A 19,561-nucleotide genomic window follows, 5' to 3' on the forward strand; every position below is an offset into this window, starting at 1 on the left:
GTTCTCCTGATGATGTTGTCCCCAGCTGACATGAAATGACTGAAAGTTTCTTCCGTGCTTGCATTAGTAAGAACATCAAGACTTCCAGGTACGCTGCCATCTGAGCAAGTGTGTGAACAGCTGGCCTGGCTCCCTTCAAATGTGATTTTATTTATACCACTTCAATGATATGCTTTTCAGGAACACATTTATTTATTATGTAAGCTAGGATGTGTCCTTTTATTGTTAAGTTGAAATCTTTGTTCTTGTAGTTATTTGCCTGCTGCAAAGCAGTAGTGACACTCCTCAGGAATGCCACATCCCCGAGAGACATGGGCCAGGAGCGATCCAGGAGAACTCATGCCCTGGGCTCCTGGATGTCATCACCCCTGCTCTGTAGAGGGCCAAGGGACACCTCTCAACAAAGAAAGAGGAAATTAGTAAGAGAACCCAGGGGGCATGCTGGGAAACAAAGCTGGGTGTGAGCTATTGGCAGAGAGGATGGAATGTAAAGAGGCTCCAGGGATGAGTAAATCTCCATTCTAGTTGGTTGTTAAGACGCTGAGCTTTGCTTCTGGAAGCAGTCAGTTTAGGCACCAATTATGCATCAAGCCATTCAAAGAAATGGCTCAGAAGCGAGGAAAGGACCCTTGAGTGAAAGACAGAAAGAAACATCCAAAATTACAGAGGTTGGGCAAGCTAAACAGTGCTCAATGGAACCCAGAGATCAGCTCTGCACCCCACTGGGAGAAGTGCCTCTTTCTCTAAAGCCCAGTCTACCAGCTCATCTGCAGGACCACCAACCTCTTTATTCTTAGGACCACCAACCTCTTCATCAAGACCACCAACTTCTCCATCCTCAGGATCACCAACCTTCATCCTCAGCACCACCAACCTCTTTAGCCTCAGGACCACCAACATCTGCATCCTCAGGACCACCAACCTCTCCCTCCTCAGGACCACCAACCTTCATCCTCAAGACCACCAACCTCTTCAGCCTCAGGACCACCAACATCTTCAGCCTCTGGACCACTAACCTTCATCCTCAAGACAATTTCCACATATGGACGGAGACAGCTTGTCTCCTGGAACCAGAGTGCTTAGTCTATCACCTTATTTCTTCCCTCGCTAGACCTTCTGTGTAGAATTTTCTCTCCCCTCTCTGATGGGCTAACTGTAAATCTGTGGTCTTTTATTTTCCAGTGTCAGCATGCCCAAAAGGATGCTGAGGAGTCCAAGTGGGCTTTTAGATGCCTTGAGAGGCCCACAGTCCCCAAGCATACCTCAGAGTATTGTGCCTGCCAACAAAAACTGCACCCCGAGCATGTGGGAACAAGGCAATGTGGAAATTGGAAAGTGCATTTGTCAGGTACATTTTGGGTAAAGAAGAAGAAGGAAGTTTTCATAAGGAGCACCAGCTGAAACTGCCAGAAGATAATGGAAATGCATTCCTGAAAGAGGGAAGAAGTCAAGAGGAGCTGCCTACTCCCGTCCTTCTAGAAACTGTCCCTAGACCCTGATCAGCCAGGAAGGAACCACCAGGTAATAAGAAAATGCTATCCAACTGTTACAGAAAACATGTATAGAAATACTTGCAGCGTTCTATGCACATGTGCCCATGTCATTATTACGTCATCACCATGGGGACTATCACTGACAGCCTTCCTCACTTAACAAGCACAGCCATGGACAGGTGCAGTACCAGCTACTCAGGAGACTGAGGCAGGAGGTTTGTATGACTCCAGTAGTTTGGCACCAGCCTGGGCAGCACAGTGAGACCCCACAGAAGAAGAAGACATAATCACAAGAGATCATGAACGTTAACCTCAGTGAGCTCAGCTAAGCGATGGGTGTCATTTCTTATTCCTTGCATGTCAGCAAAGTTGATGCTGCTTTTTCTCATTCGAAGACACAAAAGCTGGGGGTGAGAAAAGTACACTGGCTCACACTAACTCAAGAATGGCGCCCTAGAGCCATTTAGTGTAGCCAAAAGTCATGGGAGGGCCCCAATCTTACAGCAAAGTGTAACTGATAAATATAGAAATCCTGGGAGGGGTACAGTCCAGTAGTAAAGTGCTTGCCTAGCAAGCACAGGGCCTTTGGTTCAACTCCAAAAACCATATTGTTTTAAAGGGCCAGTGAGATGGCTCTGAGTAAAAGCTTCCCAGGAAAGCTGATGGCCTGAATTCTATTCCTAAAACCCATATAAAGGTGGAAGTAGAGAACTAACCCCACAAAGTCACGCACACACACACACTAAAGTTTTCAAATCACTGAGGTAAAGTTGCATCATGTTTGGGGAAGACCTTCAAGCATTAAAAACCATTTTAAGAAGATTATTTTCAGGGCTGGAGAGATGGCTCAGTGGCTAAGAGCACTGGCTGATCTTCTAGAGGACCGGGGTTCAATTCCCAGCTCCCACATGGCAGCTCACAACCATCTGCAACCTCACTCCCAGGGGATCCTCCTTCTGGCCTCTGTGAGTACTGCACACACACGGTGCACAGACATGCACGCAGGCAAAACACCCATATGCATAAAATAATAAATGTTTAAGGAAGATTACTGTGCAATCAACAAAACAAAAACAAATATAAAACTCAATTTTGGTGCTGAGCACATCAGAGCTCAGCTGGCTGAAAATGCAGCTGTATGGATTGACCATCCTGGATAAACAAAGTCACCAGGCACAAAGTCATGTGAGGGTCAGATGAAGAATCAAGGTATTAGCAGGCTGCGATGATCGGCCAGATTAACGCAAAAGAGAAGACGTGGAGAACGGTTTGAGACCTCATCTGCCCATGAAAGAGCTCCAGAGAGAGCTAGGCCATGGGGTGGGGGAGGGGGCGCGCTCCCACTCCTTTCTGAACAACCTCACCAATCATTCAAGAGTGCAGGAAGGGACAGACTGGAGTATGCATCAGGGTGATCTATTTATATGTTGCAGCCAAATAGCATTTGGCTCTTGCCTAATTTTGAACCCTCTGACTCTGGGCGCCACTGTCCACAGACACAGCCAGCATCAGGAACTATACTGTGCCGCAGCCTCGGTTATGGTGCAAGGCAAAGGGAAAAGCCAACTGATTCTCTTTGTCTGCCGTGTTTATGCTGTGCCTCAGAAAACCAATAAGTGTGTGACCTTGTTCTATACACACACGTGTTCTTTCAACAGGCTTCTCCCTCAGGCAGGATCTCAGCACCGACAGGGAGGGCAGAACGGATTTTCATTTTCAGAAACAAGTAAGATTCTCTTTTCCCAGCTTTGGTTGGTTGGTTGGTTGGTTGGTTGGTTGGTTTGGTTTAGTTTCTTAGTTGTTTTTTTTTTTTTTTTTTTTTTCAAAATACACTTGTAAAGGTAAACCTCTTTCTTCTACACAATGATGTCAGCAAACCCATATGCAGTGGATCTTCCTCCCAGCGCTACTGGCTTGGTTTCACCTAGCCGCAGACAGTCCGCCACCAAGCTTGAGGCCAATTCCGATTCTTATCAGTGCCGTTAAAGGCACCATATTTCTAGCTCTGCTCCTTTCTGACCCCTTGACTCTCCTAGACACATGGATATATGAATGGGCAGAAAGACAAATAATGAGATCCCACAGGTCAATAACTTCCCTCAATCTAGCTCTATAATTAAGCAAGTCCTGCTTTGATTTCCCTGCTACATAACTCTCGTTTGGGGCTGAACAATGTTGAGACTGATTTATATCACAGTACACCATGAAAAAGGCTTCGGACATCCCGAGGCACAGCCACAAATGTTGTGTTTAAATTGCATCTGTATGAATAAGCGCTAAGATTCGCGCGAACGCCCCTATGTGCAGACAGGACAGAGCGCACGCCTTGCTCTGGATTTCTGCTCTTATCAGACACCTGCTGTGTGCCCAGCACTGTTCTGGGGCCAGACTTTCAGGACAGAGAAAAATGATAAAACTGCTGGAACGCTGTGCTGTGTTTTCAGACTGAAAAACCATCCGTTCCTCCCTCCACCCATGAATCAGTCAAGAACAAAAAGAAACTAGTCTGAATTTTTTCCCCCTTTATTTCCAAGTAGCTTGGGAAGAACCAGGCACACAGCCAACAAGAAGAGAGGTTTGACTGAGGAAAAGCACCGCTCCACTTGCCTTTGATGGGAAAAATAAAGAGCAAAGCGCACGGCGTACAGAGGCTTGGAGGCTGTGCGTAGGAAAGGGGTGTTTTTCCGGATGACTGCCATGGGCAAAACAGCAGATCTCATCAAAAGCGTTACACACATGACGTGCCCAGCCTCTGGGAGAAGGGAACTTGCACGGACTGGTTTTTCTTCTGCCATTCGGCAGAGAACGTAGACAGCCTTACTTTGCATAAAATATTTCTCACCACCCTCCCATCCTCCACAAGGAGAAAAATGAAAGGACTTATCACTAAGGCAAACCACTAAATCCAGACTACGCTCACACCAATCACTTGTTCCTCGGGTGCCACCGAGGTGAAGTGGGGTGGGTGGAAATTCCCGTGTGGATCCATGCCTGCATGCAGCCAGGAATCAAGCCTGACTTGGCAGCCAGGCTTTGTGCGACATCATCCTCTGCACCCCCTCCCCACTAGTTTCACTGCCCCTTTTGTTGGCCTGTCAAAGAGACTAATTCTGCAGAGAGCATCCTACTGGCTATGCAAGAGACCAGGTGGTGTGGCTGTGGTCCCTCTCTGTGGCCATCATGTCCTCCAAGCTCACCGGTCTCACAGGGGTTGCTTGCCCAAGTTCCTGCTGCTGTTCCCCCACATACACACAACCACCACCACCACCACCCTGCCTCCCATGGGCTCCAGATGTCATATTTTTGGAAGTCTGAACACAGAACATGCCTGAGCAGGCAGGAGAAGCAAGGAATCTGGAGAAGAAGCAAGGCTTGGCTTCCAGAAGCCTGGGAGGAGGAGGAGGAGGAGGAGGAGGAGGAGGCTCTCTTGGGGAAAGCTGCTGCACCACGCGCTTAGTTACAAAAGAATAGAGTTAACTAAGGAGGCTGAGAGGGGCAAATCACATCACAATGCCCAAGTAAAACTCTGGGTATTACGCACACATGAGATACCAGCTCTGTTGGGGATCCTTCCTAGATCCCCGGTGGTTGTATCTTAAGCCTGCCCCATGCCCAGCTGTTGTCCAAGCATCTGTCCACCTCTCCACCTGCAGACAGTCTCCAGGCACTTGGCACACGCCAGGCACCATGCTGTGCTCACGTGGATTATCCCACGCACTTCTCTGGGCACTGTTCTGTCATCTGTACCATTATTACCCCACCACTGCAGCCTGGAGTCAGAGCTTGCCCACGTTAGCCGGACCAGCACACATCGGAGCTTCTGTGTGCGGCCAGGTGATCTGACTCCAGCATCTTTGCCTCAGACCATGAAGCTCACCCCATGCTTTCAGAACCTACCAGGAAAACTGAATACATTTCTAAACTCAAATATGAAAGCCAACTAGATTGAACCCTATCAACCCTGCCAAGATGGAGGAGTGGAGGATATCCCCAATTGTCTATTCAGCCTTATTTAGCCCATGCCAAAGTGAAAGAAATACAGAAATTGGGTTCATAAATTAGCAGAATCCCTACTAGAAAATAAATTGTGGGATGAGGTTATGAAATCCATCTCCTTTAATTGTACTAAGATTGAACATCCAAGACGAGGCTGTGGGGCCAGTTCAGCCTGTGATGGAGAAAGCGTGCTCGCACACATGGATCCTCCTGCTCTCAGGAGGATGTTCTCGAGATTCTCAGTGTGGCTTGCTGGTCCTCCTCTTGCGGGCTCTGGTCAGAATATAGGTTTCCCAGCCTCCCTTGCGCTTGATTCCTGTCCGTCTCACGGAGAGAGACGCTGTTGCATGGATTTTTTTTTTCCCCTGCTTCTTTCCTGTTCACATTCACCCCACTTTCGCCCTCCCTTTTTCTCCTCCCGTGTGATAAAGAGCTGTCATTCTTGCTTTCCCAACACCGGGCCCCTCCTGTTCCCCATCTGCGGCCGCCCTGCTCTCCGCAGGCTGGCCCCTGCTTGGAAACCTGTGCTACCCGCCTCGTCCAATGAACTCAATAAATAAATAGTAGGAAATCTAAAACTGTGGCAGGAGAGAAAGTGGAGAGAGAGGATTAATATTGGAATAGGACAGAAGCCAGTTGGCAAAATCACTGGAAACCCCCGCCGCCAAGGCTGACCTGTAACAGAGCATGCGCAGAAAAGTGCACTCTTTGAAAATGACCCAAAAGCCCATGGTACTGCGATAGAAAAGTCTTTGCCACTGAGAGTCTAACCTTCTCCCCCAGCTGTCTACCCCAGTTCCTCGCCCCTAAAGGCTCTCTTTATTAATAACTGTCTCCGTTTCTACCACTACCCACATATTGCTGTCCCAATTCCTTATTGCAGGACGCAAGAACCTAGAAATGCCAGCGACCGCCTTTCAGACCACAATATACTCTTAGCATACAGCATTCCTTCTGCCCATGACACTCCCTGCTGCAAAGTTTACAAAACTCCCTGACTCACGGGAGTTGCCCCAGGGTGTCGCTCACCTAGATTCTCAGGTATTTTCTCCTTGATGTTGACTCCGGGTCTACAAGGCACGGAAATTGATCCCACTCAGCAGTTTGAAGGATACTTCCCCAGTACTCGCTAAATCTGCACCCTGACGGCCCAACTCATCAGCCAGCAGCAGCTCAGCCTGTGCCCACACCCATACTCTCTTGAACATTGCAGGCATCTGCCATAGAAACTTCTTCCCGGCCGGGGTTCTGTGTAATAACACCAGAACTAATAACCCCAGGTCTGAGGATTTCTTAACCTAAATGGTTCTGGCTTGAGGGTTGATCATGAGACAACTGGCTGGCCATTTGTAAAGCGGGAGTAAAGACCCGGGCTAACCCTCCAAGGGACAGCCCCAGGTCACACAGGTCATACTTGCTGTTGCTAATCTGCTGATGAATGGTGCTGGCCTGACTCATACATCTGCCAACTTCCTGCTTCTCTGGTCCCTGAGTCTGGAACTGTGAAGTTCCACAGCAAAGGCCACCAGCCACTTTTGCAGGTCACCAAGGTGAGAGTTAGTGAGAGTGAAGAGTGATGGTTTGTCCTTGACGGGGTAGTTCACCACCACGGGTTCTGGTGTGCCCCAAATTTTCCCAGCTCTGTGTCTAGCGCTCCCTAACTTCTAGCCCTTCTGAATTAAGAAATCCAATGCAGAGGAACTAAACTAGACTTCCACAGACTTTACACTGGCCTCCACAATGCCCCCATAGACTTTACACCAGCTTCCACGATGCCCCGTGGGTCTAACTGCTGCCTGAAATCCTATTTGCATGCCCCTGCTGGCCTGGCTTCTCTGATCAAACATTGCCTGGTGCACATAATGGTGAGGGCCGTAGTCTCAAGGGGATAGATCTTTAAAGACAGTTTCTTTGACTTGGCACTAGCTCTCGTTTAGAATTGGATCTGGTTAGGTTTAGAAGCATCGATGGCCCTGTCACCAGGCTCGAAAGGGGGACTTCAGTAGCCTGTGGGATACAATGATAAAATATTCACTAAATTGCCACTTACAATCAAGTCTCTGAAAGACAAGGCTTTGGGTGTCCAAGTGGCGGTTGCCACAATACATTTGGGCAAAATAAAAAGTGTGTAATGCAATTGGTTGCTTTAGAGAATACTAAAGAATTCAGCAAAAGAAGAAGATGCATTTAAGGCTTCTAATTCACAGCTTAATATCTCAGAGACCAGAGAGCTTCTTGGACTGTCCCCGAGGAAGACTTTGTCTCCTGTAGCCAGAGTTTCTAAGATCAAACCCTAAGTCCAGCTCAAAGGATTCCAGAATCACAAAATGTATGTGCCAGGAGAAGTCCCAATGTTAGAACCAGGCGTCAACTGAACCACTAAAGCAGAGTCTCGCTGGTCTGCAGATGCAGCCCTTTCTTCAGACCCGTTTCCTCTCTGAGTCCTTCCCACACCTCAACAGCCTGAATGGCCTCTACTAGGGAGCGCCGCCTTGTGGGGTTGTTACGTTCCCCCCACATCTCCCATACACCAGTCGCTGCTTCTCAACCCCTGGTCACATCCCAGTCCTGGCCACTCTCAGGGGCTAAGGTGCCAAGTATGGCCCTTGGAGACGTGACATACGGACCAGAAAAAAAAAAAAAAAACAGAAGATGCTGTGAACTTCTGCCAGGGGTTCCCTACAAAAGATGACTGGGCATGGAACTAAGAGCATTGGCTCATGTTAGAAGGGTTGGGCCCATTTGTTAGTGTGGGTGCACCAATGAGCAGTCCCGGATGCCATGTTAACCTGAACGGTTGGTTGGAGGTATCTCTTGGAGTTTACGCAGTTGGGTTTCTACATGCGGTATTTTTCTCATGGCTAGACCAACACAGACATCTTAAGGAAGGGAGAGTTTGTTGTGGCTCGCCGCTGGAGGGTGAAGTGCATCATGGTCCAGAAGCACGGCGGCAGCGTGATGCTGAGTCAGTCAGCTGATCTTACTGCATCCACAGTGAGGAAACCGAGAGATGACGCTATGCTCACTCCCTTTCTCCTCTTTGCCGAGCCTGTGACTCCAACCCACAGGATGGAAACACTCACATGTAGGGTGTTTTATTTTGTTTTTTTTCCCATCTCAGTTAACACAATCTAGAACCTCTCTCAAGAAGTGTCCAGCCAGAGGTTTGACTAATAAATGATTCTAGAGCTTGTCAAATTGATAATCAATATAAGCTGCTGTTACAAATTATTACACAGTGGTGGGGGTTACCTGTGGGTATTGCATGCACAGGGAACTATGCTGGCAGATGCAGCGGACTGGGCAGATGCACACCATGTGGGGCATGGCGGCGGCGGCAGCAGCAGCCAGTGATACACAACCCAGACGATGCATCACGTGGAGAGCTTATTATAATAGAGAGATAAAGAAGCAGAGAGACAGAAAGAGGGGGGGAGAGAGAAAGAAGAGTGGGGGGGGGCTCAAGGGTGTGCACCTCATGGGAAGGAAGCAGGGGGAGAGAGAGAGAGAGAGAGAGAGAGAGAGAGAGAGAGAGAGAGAGAGAGAGAGAGAGGAGTTTTTCCCTAGAATAGGTCTTTTACGTCAGGACACAGGTCGACACCAAGGGGGTGGGATTTCAACGGGTGGGTCAGAATATTAACAGTTGCCAGTCTCCTGAATCAGAAACAAAATGGTCTCTACTGACTGATGCTGAACGTCCTTGGGGAAATTCAAAAGATAAGCAGACACTTGGGGAGACTGGGAATAAGGAAGACCCATGAAGTATCCTCAAAACATAGAACATCTTTGCCCCTTCTTAGCACGCCTGCCAGGAGGCCACAGAGAACTCTTCCAGCACCAGCTATGAGTAACAAATGATTAAAGGCGCCTAGAACACTGTATGTACGGCTCTTCTCTGTGGGCCATGGAAGGAGACGGTCTCTGTCATCACACTGGACCCCCAAGTTCCTTAGGATGAGAATGGCAAGGAAAGAGACTAATGTAGGAGGCAGAGAAAAGCAGCCATCTGAATCATTTGAACCACAGAAGTCTTTGATATCACTAGAACTGAAATAGATACACAATTGACTATGTCTGCCAAGAAATCTAACTTGGTCTCTCAACCATGTCCGAGGTTTGAGCCACTTCATGGACACAGTGCTCCTTGTAGGAGGGCAGCTGGCTCCTCTGCCAGACCCCAGCTACATACAAGTAAACAGTTAACTAACACGTCTCCCAGACGTCCATGATAGTTCCTGCTCAGCACAGCACTGAGGGCCTCTGAACTTGCCGATCCTCCCAACCCAGGCCTACAAGCTCTGAGCTCAGTCATTCCTCTGTGTTCCTTTCCTGGGCTCGTCTTCCTCTGCCCAGAATGTGAAGCTCTTTTCTGTGTTTCTGTCCTGGTCCCTTTTCTCTTTTGCTAAAATATCCTCTTCGTTTCAAAATAACCCTGTCTCCTCGAGTTAGAATTTTCAACCTCCCTCTCCGCCTCCTACTTTTCTTTCCCTAAGTATTGTTACCAGGGAATTCTGGGTTCCCTTCTGGGTTCTTGGACTCGTTAATAAGAAGAACTGAAAGACAGACTCAGAAGGAAGCTCGGGGATCATTCTACCAAAATAGGCAGCTGTAAACCTTGCCAACGTCCAGGAGGAAAGAGGGAGAGAAAACGGCTTGCCCTTTTGGAGTCAGTGTCCATGACAGCTGGCATCTTCAGCAATGGAGGGCACCGCAGGGGTGCGGCAGAGGTGGGCAGAGTTTCGGAGAACGAGTGAAAAAGCTCAGTGTCAAGGAAAGCAAGCTTAGACCCTCTTGTTTAAAAAAAAAAAAAAAAAAAAAAAAAAAAAAAAAACAGAAAGAAAGGAGAGGTACAGGTGTCCTTTCTGAAATAGAACTCAAAAAACAGAAAACAAAAACAGACTTAACGGTGTTGCGTGGTAGAAGCCCCACAAGCAGTCGTGCTGGGGGAGGGGCTTCTCAGAAGTGCAAGTGTGCGGTGTTCTAGTCTTTGGAGCAGGTAGGAACGTCTGGTCTCCAACTCGGATTCAGATTCCATTCTCTTGTGGAGGGAAAGTCCAAAGCTAACATGAAGGGGGGGGGGGGGGAGCTGTAATCCAATTCCTGTTGCATGCTATTCCTGCTTTTCCATGAGCTGAACAGCAGACACCCCTCTGCCACAGAGAGTCCTCCCGCAGAGTCCTCCCACAGAGCCCTTCTGTCTCCCTAGTACTGATCCCGCTCCCTCTCCCACATTAATCAGACATGAACAAGGACCAGGGACACGTGAAGAAGAAAAGGCAGAAAGAATGTAAGAGCCTCCAGCAGTGGTGACACACACCTTTGACCCCAGCACTCAGTGGGCAGAGGCAGGAGGATCTCTGGGATCCCCGTGAGCTCGAGGCCAGCCTGGTTTACAAAGCAAGTTCCAGGACAGCCAGAGGAAGGGAAGGAGTGCTGTGAAACCCTGTCTTCTGGACATGCCGTGATGACGCCGTGATGGTTGCATGCACGAACTCAAGAAGCCGTTGCTATCTGTACCAAACCTACACAAGATGAAGCCAGTAGACATTCCAGCATGGAAGGGGGAGGTCATCATGAGGTCCCTCCAATCCCTGGGAGCTCTAGGCAGCTAATGGTTGTTGGGGGAGAGGAGTCACAGTCCTCCATGGATAGCCACCGGTAAGCTGTCCTTGCTCAAGAAAATAACCCCCAACTGGTGCTCAAACAGGCAATCCCAGTGAACTGCAGTGTGTCACCAGACTAAAGACAGGAAAGCAGAAAAGGCTGAAGATTGGTGGGAGTGGGCGTGTGGTGTGTGTGTGTGTGTGTGTGTGTGTGTGTGTGTGTGTGTGTGTGTATGTACACATGTGCATATATATAAAGAATAAGCAAATACATAAGACACAGAACATTGGCCATCCTTAGCTACATCTCCTCATCCAGCATCCAATCAGTTGCAAAATACTGTTTTGTTTATATAATGTCTTACCTGTTATTACTAGAAAGATGGCCCCTTGCTCAAATATGTAGTCTCTCTAGGGCAGTGGTTCTCAACCTGTGGGTCATGACCGCTTTGGGGGCCAAATGACCCTTTCACAGGGGTTGCCTAAGACCATCGGAAAGCACATTACAATCCATAACAGGTATGAAGCAGCAATGGAAGGTAACTGTATGATGTGGCATCACTGCACCATGAGGAGCTGGGTTAAAGGTTGAAAACCACTCCCCTAGAGGTCCAGTCACCTCCCACCCCCACCTCTCTCCTCCGCAGCCACCCAGTCTACTCTTAGCGTATGCTGTGTTGGGTATGTGTGGGTCCGCTATTCAAAACTCACCACGATCCTTACTTAACCACAGAGCGATGTCCAAGCTTCCAAACTGAGTGGGTTTTGCCCTTCGTTGACAGTTTCTCAGCTTCCCTTTCACGCAACATTTCTGTTACTGACTTTCAACCACATCACAGTTCTTGAACTATGACCCACTCATTGGCACAGCCACAGTTGGCCTCACCGGATTCTTATGTGCTTTACATGCCTCCCTGTTTGCTTATCCCTCCACATCGCTAAACATCTCTCTGCAAAGCCTTCCGAGTCCCGAGGTGTTGTGCCTTCCTTGGGATGCTTAGAATCTGGCCTGTTGGAGATGTGTGGGGTCTTCAGGGTTTGGTCCAGACACAGTCATCTCTGTGGGACTTCCGGCCAGCAGTGGTGACCGCCCCCCGCCCCCAAAAGCACTGCACTTTCTCGTAAGACTTACACTAGCTAGCTCTCTACCCTTAGGGGTCCTGACTAACACGCCCTGCCCCAGACTCTATGGAGTCAAGTCCATCATTTCCTTCGGTCACTGATCATGTCATTTCTTCCCTCTGCCTAAAACACCCTGCAACATCTGCTCTGCTTCATTCAGGACCTATATGAAACTGTATGAGTGAATGTGTATGTGGAGGCGGGTGCTGTTCATGTACTGTATGTCTTCCGCTGGGGTTATATTCCCTCTATAAGAACAAGGATGCTGGATCCTGAAACTGTCCTTTAGAATCGGTGACTGTTCCCTAGTCACGTCTCTTAACTTTGACAAGACCGCACTACTATGAAATTGGAGTTTACATGTTCCATGGACCAGACCAAATTCTTAGTCAGGGCTTTCTTCCTCCAGTAATTGTTTCCACCAGCAGAAAGGGAAAAGGAAATGCATTATCCTCTCTGGTCCAGCTCAATGCTTTGGGGTTTCGACTTTTTCTTTTCACTAGGTATATCCAAAACAAACCTCTGCCCTCTCCCCAAGCTCAGCATAGTAAAGAGCCTGATAAATGTCTCCAAGTGAACCCCCTAGACCATACTCTTTTCCATGCATCCATGGCCTCTAGGAGGTCTGAAATATGAGATCACCAACCACCAGTCACAGCCCTCTCTCAGGGCAGCTGCCTTGCAAGGAACCACCATGGTGCCTTCCTACAGAGCATCCAGGAATCCAGGAACTAGAGAAGCACAGAACTGGGGTGCTTGGCTCTACATCCATCTGGCTTTGAGCAAAACCACTGTTCAGGGACCCATCACCTCCATGGAAGTGGGCTCACGTGACCTCTGAGTCCTCAGGAGGCCTGACTCCCTAATTTCTCACATCACCTGGAGTCAGGTTTGGATTTATCTGGGCTTTGTTTCACCATCACTGATGGACACCAGGGCTCTGTGTGGAGCTTTGGTTCTCCTAAGCGGCAGCGACAACTCATTCTTCTGTGATGTCCCTGAGAGGAGCACATGATAGCAAAGGCTGTGTTGTACACCCCTGTCTCCTGGCTTGATGCTGGGCACTGAACTGGGAGCACTGACTTCAACATCTGCTCTGTAGCAGCATGGTACACACCAAGCCACACTTCCTACCAAAAGGAGAAGCCTCCACATCCTGACCATCTAAGGACACCCAGAGTAGAGCTGAAAGACAGCAGGCTCAGACGCAGTGGCTTCCCAGGGCAGTTCCACACGGGACAATGCCCTGGATGTCCAGCAGTGCTCATCATTTTTAAACCTTTCTTCATTGCCCATCAAAACTCTGTGCTCTGAGTTGATGTCTGTGATCTAGTGAGTGCGCACGGTACATATTAAGCAGTCTTCATCACCAGTCTTCCCATTAGACACACACACACACACACACACACACACACACACGCACCTCTGATATCTGGTTTGTATCCATGACTTTCTCCTCTGGCCCAGCTTAATTTTATTCACTACAGCATCGGGCCAGTTGAGAGTCATCCATCCAAGGGAGCTCTGCAGACCCTCCGCACTTCCAGAGCTGATGTCAGCTGTCCCTTTTGGCCAAGGCAATTGATTTCTCTGGTAAGATAGTTGGTGCTTTCTAACCCTGGGTGTGGATTAGTAGCAACCTGGGAACTCGTAAACCGACTCTGGTGCCAGGGCCCCTCCTCCCCAGACCAATTAAGTTAAGATCAGGAACAGAAGGCTGGAAGCCAAAACTTTGGTATTTTTTTCAAAGCCCTCCAGGGGATGCTAATTGGGGTCAACATAGGGGAGCCATCATAGTGGATGGTCCTCAGAGACTTCAGTCCCTCAGTGCTAACCCCCTTCCACGTCTCATATACCAAGACGACAGCGAGGGCTGTTGACTGAACGCTGACAAGCATCTCTAAAGATGGCTTCCTTTGAGCAGAAGGGAAGTGGTGTGGTTCACTCACCTGATATTTTATTGTCCAGAGAAATAAACTCGGGCACCATCGAAACCGACTCCCCAGTGGCTTGATAGCGCCCCCTAGAGAACGGTCAGAACCCGGATTCCCCAGGCTTTCCCCCCACACTTGATCCAGTCAAGCGGTACCCAAAAGGCAGACTCGCTGACCCGGCTGTAGGAAGAGCCCTGCTTATGGCTTGTGGCCCTCCCCCTGCTCACGAAGGCCAATGCAACCACTTTGAAGGCTCCCACAGCCCCCTCTCCACGACACTGGCCCCCGCACCTCCTTCCCAGTCGTACACCACTGGTCTGCGATGTGTCATAAGATACGGATCTAGACCCTTAGGGGGATGGGTCGGCAAGAACTGAGAGGAGACAGTCAGAGCAAGGCTAGGGGGAGTAAACTGGGTGCTGCGCACCAGGGGGGGCTACAACAATAAATGGGGTGTCAGCTCACCCCCCCTGGGGCAGTTTGAAATCTGAGCCTGCACTTGAACCTGTGCTCATAATTGTGCTCTGTGGTTCCGCGCCGCACGGAGGGAGGCACGTGTGACTCTGTAGACGGCTATTACTCCAAGTGTCAGTGGTGTCCTTCCGACAAACGTAAGCATCGTAAGGAAGGGACTTGATGCGTGTTTTTCTGAACCTACTGGGCCCACGGCACAGGGTAGGCATTGAGCGGAGGGGGGCGGGGGAACCTTGGAAATGGAAAACATAAAGGCCAGAAATAATGCTGAAAGGAGGGTTTTATCTGCAATACAATCCATTCTGCCACCGAGCACACACCCGGGAGGTATTCAGTGCCCATTTTAGATCAAATAGGCTTAATTTCATAGAATTGCAGTATTTTCAAATAGAGATGTCGATACTCATCTCCTCCAAAGCGTTCCTGTTAGGGGAAGGGAGTCTGTAGCCTTGGAAGTCTGGGATCTCCCAAGTGAGCAGGTGGTAGCTATTACTCCAGAGTTCACAGGGCGTCGGAAGGAGCCAACACCGCCACTTTAGGAGGACACACGGTGGCACCGACTGGGCCACTCCCCCACCACCTACCACTGCTGGCCCCTGTGGGTAGGGCACACCAGGGTCACCGGCATAACATGCCCCTAAGTCCTCTGGGCTTCCAGCAAGCACCACGGGCCCCTGCCAGTTCCCTCCAAATTCAGAAACGTAGCCAAAGCCGTTGAGGGAACAAAGAGTTTTCTGGGTGCCCTCCCTGCGTCTGCTCTGTCAGCCTGCCTGCATCTTGGCTTCTCTGGCGGAGAAGATGGCTAAAACAGCTCCAAATGAGGGGTGAACTCACAGTACACTGAGAAGCTGCAGCTGCCTCACCAGCCTCTGTCAGCCTGTGCCCTCTGTAGTAAGCATGAAGGCACACCTCCTTCAGGGCTCATTAACAGTGCCAAGGTAAGCGCAAGCCACTGCTCAATGCAAAATGCTAGGATTTATGGTGCATTTTTATCTCGAAGATACTTTAACTCAAAAATCGTGCAATAGTAATATTAATCCTAAGCAGGCTTGCCTATTCGCTCCTAGATTATAGAGGAAAACGGAACTGTTCTTTCATTTTCAAAATATCAGAATATTGGCAGTGCTTTTCCAAAACTACATGAAGTCTTATTATTGTTAAAAAAAAAAAAAGACAAAAAGCTGTACTTTCAACTCTGATGACCAAAGAAGAAAATGAAGCCAGACAGCATAACAGTTTTGGGACTGAGCCTGCAGCTTGGAACCAGGCACCATGTTTTTTAATTCAGATAATAGGGGCACTTGGCAGGGATGTCCCAGGCAAGTGTACATGTTCTAACTGCCATCAGGCATTCTGACGCCTCAGCCTAATTCCCAAGATTACTGAGATCTGAAGGGCTGGCCTCCACTCTTCCTTGCCCAGAGTGGGTGGAAGAGAATGGAAACTTAGTACCACATGAGTAGCCTTAAAAAGGAAACAAGGTTTCTCCGTCTGCTGCCTGCCAGAGGTTTACAACAGACTCTCCAATAATAGCCAGACAGGGAAATAAGCAGGAGCCTGTCGCTCCATCCTCTGTAGGAAGAAATCGTAATATTGTCACCTCCGTAGGAAGAAATCGTAATATTGTCAAGCAGTGAGAAATATAAAGAGTTGAAAATGCTACCGAAGAGAATGTTGCAGTGAACACAGCCCGTATTACTCTCCGCTGTCCCCTACAGCCAAAGCTAACGTGCCTCTCTGTGATTGTTTCCGGAGCCTCCAAATGTGGGTTAAACACCCGAGGAGGTAAATAGTCCCGGGTTTTTGCTGTCACTGGGTGTGTTGCTCTGCCACTCAGGACCATGTCAACCTGAAGCCTTTGGCCCTGGGGTTGGGAGGTCATGCTTCCCTGCCCACCATGGGACCACTGGCACAAGCGGATGATCACACTTCAGATAGCCCCGATAATCCAGGAATATCTTCGTGAACGCCACGGTGATAGGGCATTGAGTAGAATGCACAGGCAAACGCCCAGCCCTGCAGCACCTGCCCAAGTGAGAAGTCCCTACCACAGCTTCCGTTTAGCCAGCACCTATGTCAGGAGCTATAAATGTGTGGCGGATTTAATCCTTACAACCGTGAAGCCTCATAGGAACTAGAATCCCCACTTACGCATGAGGAAATGAAGCATGGAAGAATTAAGTTAATTGGGCTGAGGAGCTGGCTCGGTGAGGGAGAGTGCTTAGTGTGCAAATGGGAGAGCCTGAGTTCAGAGCCCCAGAGCATAGATAACGCTGGGCAGAGCACAGGTCTGTTACCCCAACACCTCTACGGTGAGACCGGAGGCAGAGACCGGAGAGGCCTTGGAAGCTCACGGGCCAGTTAGATGGGCTTATATAGTGGTCCACAGCAAGAGACCCTGTCTCAAACAAGGTGTCTCCCGACCTCTACACAAGCATTGTGGCACAAGAGAGCATGCTCGAGTGTACACACACACACACACACACACACACACACACACACACACAATAAATAGAAGATAGATAGATAGATAGATAGATAGATAGATAGATAGATAGATAGATAGATAGAATAAAAATTAGTACAAATTTTTTAGATGAACAGCTAAGTTAATTGCTAGTTTTTTTAAAGGTCAAAAGGTAAATGAGGACTTTAGGTTTCCGGTCCAGCAGGTAAAAAGACTGAAGGACATAATTCTATCCTACCAACTACAAAGTCAACACATTTTCTCAGATCCCTGAGAGTTAAGTTCTCAGGCAAAACCACGGCCTCTCTTATGGGAAAGACAGGCAGCACTCTCGAATCAGAACATCCCAGAACAGAAGTGCTGGTAGAAAGCACTCCCCACCCACCCGAAAGAAAACAAACAAACAAACAAAAAAAAAAAAAAAAAAACAGCCTGCACTGTAACTGAGAGCCTGGAGGTTTGGTAGGCTCACATCTGAGAACTGAAAATTCCAGCGCGAGCTGGCCACAGGAGCGCTGCCCATGTTGTTAGGTTTTATCTCCAGGAGCTCTGCCAGGTCCACTCAGTGACCATCAAAGGAAAATCCCTTTGGGCTTCAGGCAGAAGAAAGACAGTGAACTGCTGAGAAGGTCTGCCCTCAGGAGAAAACATTTTACACAAAGCTAACCTATGTGTTTTTCAGAACCTCCCAGACCTGAGGGAAGGATCTGAATCTTAATGTTCCCGCTGCCATCCTTTTCTACATGAGGAATGATGGGAAGAAAACAAACAAACCCAAGAAGTGGGTGGAGTCCACGGACCAGGGCCAGCCAGGAAACAGGGGTGGAGCTTAGCTGTAGGAGGAGAGAAGGCTCCCCTCCCTCCACACCTGCCCATGTTATTAGATGGAATGCAGGCTAACCACCACATGAGAGAGACTATAAAGCTAATTGATTTCCTAGTTTCAACTGTATCATTGTTTTCTTTTCTTTTGTGGTGGCGAAGCCCATGAAAATGTAATTGACAATGAAAACCCTAAGTGAAGTCACACATAGAAGCTCACTGAGCTGCACATAGAGTTTAAGACTGGGCAAATATTTGTTTGAGTGGCTACCTTAATCTAGCTGTGTGGTGTCTTTATTTGTGAGTTCATTATAATATACTGATTTTTTTTAAAGTTAAAAATTAAGGCCAGTTCCATTGACCCAGTCCATCTTTTTTTGTTTTGTTTTTCAAGACAGGGTCTCTGTGCAGCTTTGGTGCCTGTCCTGGATTTCGCTCTGTAGACCAGGCTGGCCTCGAACTCACAGAGATCCGCCTGACTCTGCCTCCCGAGTGCTGGGATTAAAGGCGTGCACCACTGCTGCCCGGCCTCCAGCCCATCTTTTAATAAGAAAGACTGAAAGGTATGCAACAAGGCAAGCTGCAGAGATACCAAGCTGGCATCGTGAGCAGTCAGGTCCCGTGAGAATGTTGGGATTACAAAAGTAGCGTTTTTACAAACTGTGATAAATATGCTAAGAACATCAGTGGCAACAGAGACAATGTATAAGAGCAGATGGATAATGTAATTAGAAATGGAAACATTACAGACGGATCAAAACGAAATGGTAAAGGTCCAAAACAAGGAGAAACAAAGGAAAAGGGCGGAGAATGTCGGCACTGGCCACAGCTATGAAAGAACCTCTGCCTGAGCTGAAGGGCATGGCAACAGACCACCTCCAACATAAAGCCAAAGAGAAAAAGACTCAACCTGAAAGAATTGTCCAAGAACTAGGGGACAACTACGAAATGTTCCCCCATGGGCACCATGGGAGCCCCAGAGGAAGAAAAGAGGGAGAGAAGAACAGAGGTGGCCTTCGAGGCAGTAATGACTGAATTTCCCCAAAATGAATGGCCAACACGAAAACTCAAATCAAGAAAGCTCAGAAGACAGCAAGAAGAATAAGGAGTAAGGGGGAGGGGAGAAGAAAGGAGAAATTGGAGGAGGAAAACCACACTTTAGAATCTCATGTTCAAACTTCACAAAGTCAAAGAAAGCCAGAAATGGGGGGGGGATGGATGGGGAGGGGAAAGAGACACCTCGCCATGAGAGGAACAAGAGCTAAGCATTACATTTGCTTTCTACTTCGTTAGGAAATGTGACCAAAAACCCCCTGTGGTGAGTGTTTGGTCCCCATCAGACAGTGCTATTTGGGGAAATGGTGGAAACTTTAAGAGTTGGGGACACGGTTGAAGGAAGCGGCATAGCTCTGGAACCTCAAAGTCAGTGCAAGACACGCCAAGACCAAGCTCTCAGAACAAAGTCGTTTTATTTGCCCCGGAGGACAAGGGGAAGGGGGAAGGGAACACAGGAGAGGGGAGAAAATGGACAAGGAAGAGGGGCAGGGGTATTTGTCAGGTGTGTGGAGGGGTGTAAAATGGGAAACCTCATGTTAGGATGAGGTGTGAAATTTTAATTAGGCACATTAATTAGGTACGCCAAAGGGAGCT

The sequence above is a fragment of the Peromyscus leucopus genome, chromosome 8a (genome assembly GCF_004664715.2).
Source record: "Peromyscus leucopus breed LL Stock chromosome 8a, UCI_PerLeu_2.1, whole genome shotgun sequence".
In the NCBI taxonomy this organism is placed as follows: domain Eukaryota; kingdom Metazoa; phylum Chordata; class Mammalia; order Rodentia; family Cricetidae; genus Peromyscus; species Peromyscus leucopus.